The sequence below is a fragment of the Erigeron canadensis genome, chromosome 9 (assembly GCF_010389155.1).
Source record: "Erigeron canadensis isolate Cc75 chromosome 9, C_canadensis_v1, whole genome shotgun sequence".
In the NCBI taxonomy this organism is placed as follows: domain Eukaryota; kingdom Viridiplantae; phylum Streptophyta; class Magnoliopsida; order Asterales; family Asteraceae; genus Erigeron; species Erigeron canadensis.
The window spans coordinates 21,037,269-21,050,706 of NC_057769.1; positions in this window are offsets into that span (position 1 = coordinate 21,037,269).

Consider the following 13,438-nt stretch of genomic DNA (forward strand, 5'->3'; position numbering starts at 1 on the left):
TATAAATCTTAGTACATCACCGTTTTAATACTTAGAAAACCGATTACTATTACATTTCGAAATACCTAAACCATATGACCGACAAAAATTCTCATATCATATTATCGAGTTTTTCCCAAATACCACAATGTTATTTAAAACGTTCAAAATCCATGGTAATTATAAAGTTCTCATTTGTCAAATCTTCTTGAGGGAAAAATATATCAAATGATTAATCATATATCACATCGAAACCATTCGGTCATCAATATTTCAATATCGACAATTTCAACGACTTTCAAGATTTCATATGAAGGACGATACCCAAACCGTATGTTCAAATCAAAATATCCAAACATATTAATATCAATTTCATTTAGCCACACGGGCATAATTTAATATCAATTTCATTTAACCACAAAGGCATAATTCATTATCAATTTCATATAACCACAAGGGCATAATTTAATATCAATTTCATTTAGCCACAAGGGCATAATTTACATAATTTTTGATGAGTAAATGCTTGAGCCACTACTACTACCTTTTCATGTCCAAACAATATATTATTTCATTTCATTTCATAGCACAAGCTGTCAATCAAGTGCTTTAATTACAATTGGGGTCGTGCCATGGAGACGACCATTTAAATTTCAGGTAGCTAGAACACCGCTCCGGTCGGACTGGAAGAGAAGGTCGTCACAAAGGCAACCAACCTTCCACCATTACGCTCCGGGTGGGTGGACGAAACCTAGTTTTGCAACTATCTAACTACAGGCCTCCACTATCGGAGTAAATAGTAGTGTACCGAAAGAAAACGGGTTGACAGAACTCAAGCTCATCATAAAACATTTATCACATTGAACATACAAGACAATTCCATTTCATATTCATATTATCAAGAATCGTTTCATATATATATAAACGCAATTTCATTTATATCTCATGCTTTTCACCCGGTAGTTAAACACATAAAATAGTTTGAAAGGGGGCTATGACTCACCTTGATATGCCACATATTATACTCATCTATCCAAAATGGGTGCTTCTCATCTATAGCTTCCTTGACCATATATCCATTATGTTCCTCCATCATATTTCAAGCCAAGACTATTCCTACGATAGGACTAATATACATAAGTTTCTATCTTAAGCCATCACTTAGAAATGCCATTTTCATTATGTTGCTATCAATTGTGGGGTCCAAGTATATTGGTAACACTTGCATTGTTTTGGTTGTAGAGATTGATGGTGTAAAACGTTACTTTCATTACATGCGTAGTTATTAGTTGTTAGATTTTCGGCAACTTGGCTTCATTTGTGGTTTCACTTGATATATTAGGTTATCATATAGAAATGCCATATTAAGTTATGTTATCTTTATTCATCATTTGTTGTGTAACCAATTTTTTTGCGTGAATAAGCATTTGTGATATCAATATATTGCTTGGTTATCATATAGAAATGTTGGTCACTATTTTGGGGTCAAGACAAATTATTTGGACCTTCTTGATTTTTGTTTAGAAACCTATATGTGTCTTGTAATTTTGTGAATTTTTGGTGAATTTTTAGATGATGTTTGGTGTCCTTAAAAATTATCCAAACACAGACTATCCCGAATGGGCACTGCTTGCGACATCAGAAGTTTTATAAAAGTTCTTGATGTTATGATTGTTAGAAAAATCCCATGATTTTATTTTAAATTCACGACACATTGAAATTACTTTTCACCAAGTATGACCTCCTGGAACCTTATGAATTGGGAGATAAAAATTGTTAAAGTTTATAAATTATTCAGACAAAATGACAGTTTGACCAGTTTCAGTAGAAAAATCATATCTTTCGTTTGGTTCAGTATTTTTGAGTAATTCAAGTTGGTGGTTATTCTTAACTCGTTCCTCTACAACTTTTATTTTTAAAGTTTTGCTTGAAAATGCCCTCAAATGCCCAGATTTTCCGTTCAAAGACAGAAGATGGATTCTGTAAGCTTACTTTGTTTGCCCAATGCATGCCTTTACTTTATGGCTTCACCCAATACTTATTTTGGCAAACCCAATACATTTTGTTCATCCTAATTCATCTGTTAATCTTTCATTAGTGTTTTCTCCAGATTTTATTTCATATTTTATGGAAAAATCATGTGATGAAAGTGATGAATTTATATTTGTATTCTTGTGATTTCGGTTAGTGATTTTGGATATAGTTTTGGTTGAATTGTTATAAAATCCTTATTTCTTGTACTAACTTCATAAATCCCAGATTATTAACATGTATTTTAACAACAAAATATATATGAAATCATCAATTAAAGATCCATCTCAAATCCCAAATCAAAAACAACTTAAACTAGTGCAAATCTAAGCATGCATGTAATCATCTCATCATTTTAACAACAAATCTTTATCCATCTTCAATTCAACAACTTAAAAACATATTTTTATGAAAAGCTCCAGAAATATGTTCATCAAAATATGTAAAAATATGACCATATTTCAAAGGAAAAATTACTTTAAAAGCTATTTAATCTATGACAACACCTTTGGGTCTTAAACTAGTTGAATCCTTGGATTTTTCTTCATAGATTCGACATGCATGAGCATGAGAAGAAAGATCTTATCAACTTTGCCCTCATCAAGTGTTTATTTGAAAGAAAACATGAAGAAGACATGAACTTTTGATAAGAATCCTTGAATATATACAAGAACAAGATTGATTAAACTAAGAGGTGAAGATTTATACCCTTGATGAACTCGGATTTGAGAGTGGTTTTGGGCAGAAAATTCGTGGTCCTCTAAGCCCCATATGAACCTTAATCCTTGCTTGAAATAACCCTTAATCTTAGCTTGATATAACCCTTGATTAATCCTTAATAAACCCTTATTATTGTTATTGTTTAGATTTGATTTTGTCTTGCATTTTTCTTGATTATTTGAACCGAAATGAAGAGGAAGAAAAGAGGACAAAATGCAGAAAATTTGAGAGAAAATGAGAGAGAAAAGGTGGGAGATTGAGAGAAAAGAGGGAGAGAGAGGTGTAAGAGAAAATGTGTGTGTTGTGTGTTTGTAAGAAATGAAATGAAAAGTGATGTGTGTGTGTGTGTTGCCGTGAGAAAAGAGGGAGAAGGAGTGGGATGAGAGCTTCCTTATTGGTTGACAATAGTAGTAGAAGACTAACCATGGTTTGGTGTTGGTATATAGTTGTTTAAAGTGGTCCATGAGGAGTGTAAGAAGTCTTTAGCTAGTTAAAATCCAATTGGTGGGATGATTTTGGGAAGGGGGAGGCCGTAGGAATTGAAAGCAAAATTCAAAATTGATGTATGAAATTGTTAGTTGTATTTTATGTACATGTATGATGTAGGTATGTACAAATTCTTGCATGAGTACTTAAGGTACTAGCTTATAGGCCTTCAAGGTACAAATGTGGTCCTATTATATATATATATATGTATTTTGTATGTATATATATGTATATGTGTATTTTGTGTCTTTGATTTGTCACTTAACTCTTTAGTTAAGAATTTGAACTTATTTTACACTTATGTAGATATCCATAAGAAATTTTTGGGTTGTTATCTCATCTTGTGAGTCTCGTTACACTTTTTTTCCAGCTTAACCTCTCGAATGAAACTTTTTGGTTCGTTGGCATTTCATCAAGTTCAATTGGAATTAATTTATAGCTTAAGACTGTCTTGAATGATTATAGTAATTGTTTATGGCATTTCTAAGATAGCTAGTTATTTACGGTATTTCCTTACACTAGAGGGCAATTATCACTATGCCTTAAATGTCTGGATGGTCAATTCTCTTAATAAACCTCTTGGGATTAATACCTAGACAAATCTAAGTAAATTGTCCTAGTCGGAAATTGAGGGTTGTTACATCATTACCCCCTTAACATCAACTTCGTCCTCGAAATTCACTCGTTCACATGGTGATAAAATGAATTGATTGACGATTAGGATAGCTTCACGGAGTCGTACAAATGTGTGAGTTCATATAGGTTTTATCACGACCTTTCGGTTACTTACCGACTTTTTAACCTCCATAGTTGGGGGCATCTATTCCTTGGTGCCTTAAATATCACCCGATTAGAAGCTTTGAAAGAGTTATAATTGTCGCTCACTTCCTGAGACGACTTGAGATTAATCGTAAGAAATCACTGTGGGTTGTCCAGTCTGCCTAGATCAATGTTAATTAATGGGATGATGACAAGAATATTAATACGGAGGTGTAATATGAGCAAACGGTTCGTAACGTGAGTTATAACAAAAATAGTAAGAGACGTTGGAATATCGATCGTTGGTGGCCACTCATTTCCCATTGTCACTTTGTATACTTTCCTTTATCGTTTACTTTCCCAAATAAGGTATCCTCTACTGGCTCCTCGCCTACTTTTATCTTTCTTTGGTTTGACGTTGGACACGCTTGCCGCTACTAGAAAACATTGACTTCGCTTGTAACCAAACACTTGTTAAGGGATTACCCCCTTAACAAGGGTGATGCTAATTCGGAATGCCGAGTTGCACTAAAATTGCAAAAGTACATCTTCATAGCACCTTATTTTAGGATATTCTAGTGTTGTGTTTGTTGTTTTATGGCGTGCAAGGGAAATTGGTCATGTAATGTATGATGATAGTTTCATCTTGTTCCTCATACTCACCTTTGTTCTTTCAATTTCGCCCTTATTTTCCCAAGATCACCTTTTTCTGTTATTTGCTAAGTCACATCGTTAATAATTTCTCTTGCTCTTGCCAATATTGGCTTTTAGATCGTTTCATGGCACCTTTATTTCTTCCTCTTTAATGTAGAATTTCTATCGTCTGTGACATATATCCTGCCAAACTCCTTTTTGTCATTGCACATATAACCTTTTCCATTTCTCTTTTCTTCCTACGCATTCCTTGCGATAGAGTTTACACAATCCTTATGTTTACAATTAATCATATTATATGCTCACCATCTTGGCAGGACTAACACTTCAAGCCCTTGTTGGTATGAATCCCTTCTCAAGAACAATTCTTTTTAGGTCCTCTTAGGCCTCCACAAAACTTCCAATTACCTTGCTCTCTAAAGTCTCATATCTATATTTTGGTTTTCTAAGCTAAGCTTCTTTTCAAGTACACTGGCCTAATGCTCTTAGGTATTGTGATGTAACATAATTTAGGTGAAGCTTCACACCTCATCCTTTTTACCAACCATTTAGTTTTCTCCATTTTTCTTTCGTGTTCTTATGGATCACCATACACCTTATTATTTTTGACACTTAGACGCGTCCTTTCTTAGAGTGATCATTGTTTTGAATGTAACGCGCGCAGTCGTTTAGTCTTTGTAGTTACCACAGGGGTACTTGTCACATCATGCTGATACGGATCCTTTAATCCCAACTCATCATAGAAACGAGTTATCCTTATCACTCTTTCGTTTAAAGGTTCCATAACTAGCTCCTCCCGGAGTTTGTAGTTGTTTGAAAATTAGTTCAGCGACCAACTTCCTTGGTCGTCGTGGTAGTATGTGTCTTGACTTCTAGCATCGTATTTCTTCTTTGCTTTCACTACCAACTTAGCGATTCCATACTGCTTTCCTTCTTCACTTTTCTTGGGTGCAATTCTCCTTGTTCGAATATCTTCCTTGTTGCGATTACCCCTTAACATTTTTCTTCTAGAAAAATGTAAGGGATTTCATGCTTTTCGTATCATCTCGCTTTCTCCTCTAAGCAAGCTCCTTAGACACCTACTTAACTAGGTTCCTTGAATCACCTTGCTTTCTTACGTTCTTTGGCAGTCTTCACTCCACCAAAACTTTTTATCATTCTTGAAGGCCTTCGATTCTCCAGATTTCCTAATCCTACTTGTAACTACTATTGTCCTCTAGAGTAGTCCCAAATTATTTTTTCATTTATCTTCAAATCACGGGGTCACATAATTCTTATATTACTTCCTATCCTTCTTAATTTTGCATCTTCGCTCCAACGGTAACTTTGGAATTTCTTCTAATTTCCGTCGAGGCTCCATTTTACATGGATAAAAGGACCTTTAATTCCTTCATCACTTTGAGGCCTCGGTTCAATTGCCTCTACACTCGCTCACATGTAGACCATATCCAAGGCATCACTTTCATTAGGTATACTAGTCTATAGTATCTTCTGTACTATACTTCTCTGACTCGCTAGTTTCTTAAACTTCCTTGTATCGAGTGAGTCATTCTCTTAACGTCGTTGCGAGTGGGTGGTGTTAGTTATTTGGTCTCACTACTTTCAGGTGTTGTGTCGAGTCATCCGTGGATTAAGGGAATCATAAAACTTTGGAAAAGAAGAAGGACCATGCTTTCATCGTGTTTGATCCTCGAGTTTGTCAAAATTCACTTGGCTAGCTTCAATGTGGAAATGAGGAATAAGAGTTCGTAGCAAGAATAAGACGTCAACCCAGATTAATATCTTTAGGTGAGTTAAACGGAATGCTTTAACGTCGCTTGTGAAAATTTGCTTCTTTGTACTTTGATAGACATACAACATATCTTCGATGACCTACGTTATGTTTGTGATCCAATAGCATCTTCTATGCTATATATTTATCCCAAGCATTTCGCTTTTGGACAACTGATGACTAAACGTCATTCGCATCTCTTGATGTCGCAGCGAGAGCGGAGTACTACTTACTTGATTTCGTCATTGCCGAGTGTGGCGTGAGTGAGTTGTATGTTGTTAGGTTACTAACTTTTGAAGGGTGATCAATACTTTGAATTATCAAGAATTTCAAGGATATAGAATTTGGTTTTGAATGAATGAAATAACGATACAGAAACAAAAGATTCATTAAGGCTCGAATCAGACTCTTTGCGCGAGTTATAGAAATCACTTCTATCTGTTATGTTGCCCATTGGACTCCAAATTTCGATGACGTCAACATATGCCGCACCGACTTAGATAGTATAGATAGATGTTCATATATACGTGTTAAAATAGAAATATTGCACCAAATTTCAAGGCTACATTCCTCACAGTGTGTCATCTAGAATGTATGGGTACGTGTTCGACTGGTGACGTTGTATCGTGATAAGACCTTAGTGTCGTTCACCATTTGTAAATCTCCGACTTAGTTTGACATTCCCCATATGTTTTGCGCCATCTCAGTTCACATAAAAAGGTTGTGCGTAGATAACTTCAAGTCGCGTCATATCTTAGGACTATAATCCTTAGAGTATATCGTCAAACGCTCGTGAGAGGATGATTTATAGGTGATATCGCGTCGTCGTATGTAAATAATGAATAGCGGTGTCATAAGAAAAAGGATATTGAATAGTTTCAAAAAGCACGAGTGAACGAATATTGGAGGGGTACTTAATGACAACTTTCATACTTAGAAAATTTATAGTTTATAATGAATTTCCCAAGGGCAATCACTACTTCTCAAGCGGTCGAATCTCAACATACAATATCTATCTTGATAGTAAGGACTAACCATATTATCATCATATCAAGCAATTACTAGTTCTCAATAGTCACATCTTAGAGCATCATAAGCATCTCATAATTAGGCACAACTATATAGTCATTACATCATCTACGCACTAGTCCTTATATAGCTCAACCTTAGGGTGCAATAAGTATCTCAATAGTAAGGCATAACTACATAATCATCGCAATATTCACATGCTAATTTCAAATAGCACAAACTTAGAGAGTAAGGGCTCTTATATCCATATTTCAAATAGTCCAAACTTAGAGAGTAAAAGCTCTTATATCCATATCGGCTATAGAATTTCATATTACTCGTCATACCTATATCCTCTTTCAGTTCATTCTTAAATAATCAGTCTCATCACCCAATAACTTAAACAAGTCATATTCGAAAATAATTTCATGCTTCATAATAATCACCTTATTTTATAGTGCATATGCTACTTAAAGTTCAACATCATAATTCATAAATCTTTTACGCATGCATTTCTCACAAAATTTTCATATTGCACCTTTAAACTTTCACATTGACAATACAAGTTTTCACATTGCACATTACAACTTTCACATTGTACCTTATAACTTTCATATTGCAATCAAATCAATTATGCCCAAGTTTGCATGTTATAGCATAGAGTAGCATGTATCAAAAAATATATATTTCAATCTTAGATTCGTTTCACTTTTAATGTGCAAGAAGAGGAATCCTACCAAGCTAGCATAATCCTCAACTAAAGCAATTCTCGAATCCTTATATGTGTTTAGGTGAATGTCTAAATGCAACACGTATGCTCATAAAAACGGATTTAATAAAGATCTCTTTTTTTTTTTTGAAAAGGAATCATTTTGAACATAAGTCCAAGTGGTATGTTTAATTAGGGTCCTGCCATGTAAATCTTAAACTAATCCACTTAACCTCATGCTCGACTCGACTATAAAAATCGTTTTGAAAAGTGGCTATAGTTTTGAAATTCCCGTAGGAACTCCAATGTTCTCTATAACCTTGGCTCTTGATACCATTTTCTGTAACACCCCAACTAAGGCGGAACGATGAGATGTACAGAAAGTCGGGTATTCAAAACAAGGATTATAAATAACATTCACCATAGCTTTATTTGATAAAAAGGAATTTACAAATGTACAAGCATGTGAACCAATTTCCAAGTACAAATGCGTCCACCATACTTGAATATTAAGTTCACGAAACAAATATCAAGCACATGAATAGTATACTACAATGATCAAGGCGGATTCCATTGCTCATCACAAGGTTTGATATTCGACTCCAAAGTGCAATGCAAACAATCATGATGCATATAAATCCTCAAAGCTTATGCTACTTCCTGAAAAGCATTAAGAAAAAGTGTCAACTACGAAAACGTAGTTGGTGAGTGCATAGGTTTTTATATAAATCTTGGTACATCACCGTTTTAATACTTAGAAAACCGATTACTATTACATTTCGAAATACCCAAACCATATGTCTGACAAAAATTTTCATATCATATTATCGAGTTTTTCCCAAATACCACAATGTTATTTAAAACGTTCAAAATCCATGGTAATTATAAAGTTCTCGTTTGTGAAATCTTCTTGAGGGAAAAATATATCAAATGATTAATCATATATCACATCGAAACCATTCGGTAATCAATATTTCAATATCGACAATTTCAACGACTTTCAAGATTTCATATGAGGGACGATACCCAAACCGTATGTTCAAATCAAAATATCCAAACATATTAATATCAATTTCATTTAGCCACACGGGCATAATTTAATATCAATTTCATTTAACCACAAAGGCATAATTTATTATCAATTTCATATAACCACAAGGGCATAATTTAATATCAATTTCATTTAGCCACAAGGGCATAATTTACATAATTTTTGATGAGTAAATGCTTGAGCCACTACTACTACCTTTTCATGTCCAAACAATATATTATTTCATTTCATTTCATAGCACAAGCTGTCAATCCAGTGCTTTAATTAAAATTGGGGTCGTGCCATGGAGACGACCATTTAAATTTAAGGTAGCTAGAACACCGCTCCGGTCGGACTGGAAGAGAAGGTCGTCACAAAGGCAACCAACCTTCCACCGTTACGCTCCGGGTGGGTGGACGAAACCTAGTTGCGCAATTATCACAGGCCTCTACTATCGGAGTACATAGTTGTGTACCGAAAGAAAATGGGTTGACAGAACTCAAGCTCATCATAAAACATTTATCACATTGAACATACAAGACAATTCCATTTCATATTCATATTAACAAAAATCGTTTCATATATATATATATATATATAAAAGCAATTTCATTTATATCTCATGCTTTTCACCCCGGTAGTTAAACACATAAAATAGTTTGAAAGGGGGCTATGACTCACCTTGATATGCCGCATATTATACTCATCTATCCAAAATGGGTGCTTCCCATCTATAGCTTCCTTGACCATATATCCATTATGTTCCTCCATCATATTGCAAGCCAAGACTATCCCTACGATAGGACTAATATACATAAGTTCCTATCTTAAGCCATCACTTAGAAATGCCATTTTCAATATGTTGCTATCAATTGTGGGGTCCAAGTATATTGGTAACACTTGCATCGTTTTGGTTGTAGAGATTGATAGTGTAAAAGGTTACTTTCATTACATGCGTAGTTATTAGTTGTTAGGTTTTCGGCAACTTGGCTCCATTTATGGTTTCACTTGATGTATTAGGTTATCATATAGAAATTCCATATTAAGTTATGTTATCCTTATTCATCATTTGTTGCGTAACCGATTTTTTTGCGTGAATTAGCATTTGTGATATCAATATATAGCTTGGTTAACATAATTACTTATGTCAATCTCACTTAATTATCTTTGTTTTATTTTGATTACACTTATCTTCAACTCGTATATTTCTCGATTTGTCTTACGATTACTTGGTTCATGAAATTCGTTTAAGTGTTATGGGCCATTATCAATTGGGCCTTAAGTGTCATGGGCTTTTAAATGCTTTGGGCTTACATTAGTTATTGGGCTTTACCTTATTTGGGTTAGGTGCTTAATGGGTCATAGTGGTTATTTGGCTATAAGGATTATTGGGCCAAGTGGGCCTACTGATTTGTGTTCCTTATGGGTTCATTAGTTGGGCCAGGCTAGCCCATTAACTCCTCAGTGAATCTTTTAGCCCATTACATACATGATTAGTTTTCTTTTAAATTTTCTATTTTCATACCTTATTATTACGAAATGTTGGTCACTATTTTGGGGTCAAGACAAATTATTTGGACCTTCCTGATTTTTTTGTAGCAACCTATATGTGTCTTGTAATTTTGTGAATTTTTGGTGAATTTTTAGATGATGTTTGGTGTCCTTTAAAATTATCCAAACACAGACTATCCCGAATGGGCACTGCTTGCGATATCAGAAGTTTTATAAATTTTCTTGATGTTCTGATTGTTATAAAAATCCCATGATTTTATTTTACATTCACGACACATTGAAATTACTTTCCACCAAGTATAACCTCCTGAAACTTTATGGATTGGGAGATAAAAATTGTTAAAGTTTATAAAATATTCAGACAAAATGACAGTTTGACCAGTTTCAGTAGAAAAATCATATCTTTCGTTTGGTTCAGTATTTTTGAGTAATTCCAGTTGGTGGTTATTCCTCTACAACTTTTATTTTGAAAGTTTTGCTTGAAAATGCCCTCAAATGCCCAGATTTTCCGTTCAAAGACAGAAGATGGATTCTGTAAGCTTACTTTGTTTGCCCAATGCATGCCTTTACTTTATGGCTTCACCCAATACTTATTTTGGCAAACCCAATACATTTTGTTCATCCTAATTCATCTGTTAATCTTTCATTAGTGTTTTCTCCAGATTTTATTTCATATTTTATGGAAAAATCATGTGATGAAAGTGATGAATTTATATTTGTATTCTTGTGATTTCGGTTAGTGATTTTGGATATAGTTTTGGTTGAATTGTTATAAAATCCTTATTTCTTGTACTAACTTCATAAATCCCAGATTATTAACATGTATTTTAACAACAAAATATATATGAAATCATCAATTAAAGATCCATCTCAAATCCCAAATCAAAAACAACTTAAACTAGTGCAAATCTAAGCATGCATGTAATCATCTCATCATTTTAACAACAAATCTTTATCCATCTTCAATTCAACAACTTAAAAACATATTTTTATGAAAAGCTCCAGAAATATGTTCATCAAAATATGTAAAAATATGACCATATTTCAAAGGAAAAATTACTTTAAAAGCTATTTAATCTATGACAACACCTTTGGGTCTTAAACTAGTTGAATCCTTGGATTTTTCTTCATAGATTCGACATGCATGAGAATGAGAAGAAAGATCTTATCAACTTTGCCCTCATCAAGTGTTTATTTGAAAGAAAACATGAAGAAGACATGAACTTTTGATAAGAATCCTTGAATATATACAAGAACAAGATTGATTAAACTAAGAGGTGAAGATTTATACCCTTGATGAACTCGGATTTGAGAGTGGTTTTGGGCAGAAAATTCGTGGTCCTCTAAGCCCCATATGAACCTCAATCCTTGCTTGAAATAACCCTTAATCTTAGCTTGATATAACCCTTGATTAATCCTTAATAAACCCTTATTGTTGCTGTTGTTTAGATTTGATTTTGTCTTGCATTTTTCTTGATTATTTGAACCGAAATGAAGAGGAAGAAAAGAGGATAAAATGCAGAAAATTTGAGAGAAAATGAGAGAGAAAAGGTGGGAGATTGAGAGAAAAGAGGGAGAGAGAGGTGTAAGAGAAAATGTGTGTCTTGTGTGTTTGTAAGAAATGAAATGAAAAGTGATATGTGTGTGTGTGTGTGTGTGTTGCCGTGAGAAAAGAGGGAGAAGGAGTGGGATGAGAGCCTCCTTATTGGTTGACAATAGTAGTAGAAGACTAACCATGGTTTGGTGTTGGTATACAGTTGTTTAATGTGGTCCATGAGGAGTGTAAGAAGTCTTTAGCTAGTTAAAATCCTATTTGTGGGATGATTTTGGGAAGGGGGAGGCAGTAGGAATTGAAAGCAAAATTCAAAATTGATGTTTGAAATTGTTAGTTGTATTTTATGTACATGTATGATGTAGGTATGTACAAATTCTTGCATGAGTACTTAACGTACTAGCTTGTAGGCCTTCAAGGTACAAATGTGTTCCTATTATATATAGATAACCCTATGTATATATATGTATATGTATATGTTGTATCTTTGATTTGTCACTTAACTCTTTAGTTAAGAATTTGTATTTATTTTACACTTATATAGATATACTTATTATTATCATTCAACTCTTTTGTATGCATAAAATTTATAAATAAAATTTTTGAGATGGTCATTATATTTTTTTGCTCATGTGTACTTTAATTAACTTGGTGTTTGAATTGTTGGATATCCACAAGAAATTTTTGGGTTGTTATCTCATCTTGTGAGTCTCGTTCAATTATTTTTGCAACTTAACTTCTCGAATGAAACTTTTTGGTTCGTTGGCATTTCATCAAGTTCAATTGGAATTAATTTATAGCTTGAGACAGTCTTGAATGATTATAGTAATTGTTTATGGCATTTCTAAGATAGCTAGTCATTTACGGTATTTCCTTACACTAGAGGGCAATTATCACTATGCCTTAAATGTCTGGAAGATCAATTCTCTTAATAAACCTCTAGGGATAGATACCTAGACAAATCTAAGTAAATTGTCCTAGTCGGAAATTGAGGGTTGTTGCATTTTGTTTGTCCAAAGGAATCCAATATCAATTCAGTGTATCGTATGAACCACAACAGAATGAAGTTGTTGAACGAAAGAATGGGACTCTAATCGAGACTGCCAGAACAATGCTTGCTGATTCAGGGCTCCCTACTATGTTTTGGGGGGAGGCAATGAATACAGCTTGTCATATTTTAAATAGGGTTTCTGTAGTTAAGCGTCACAATAAGACATGTTATGAGCT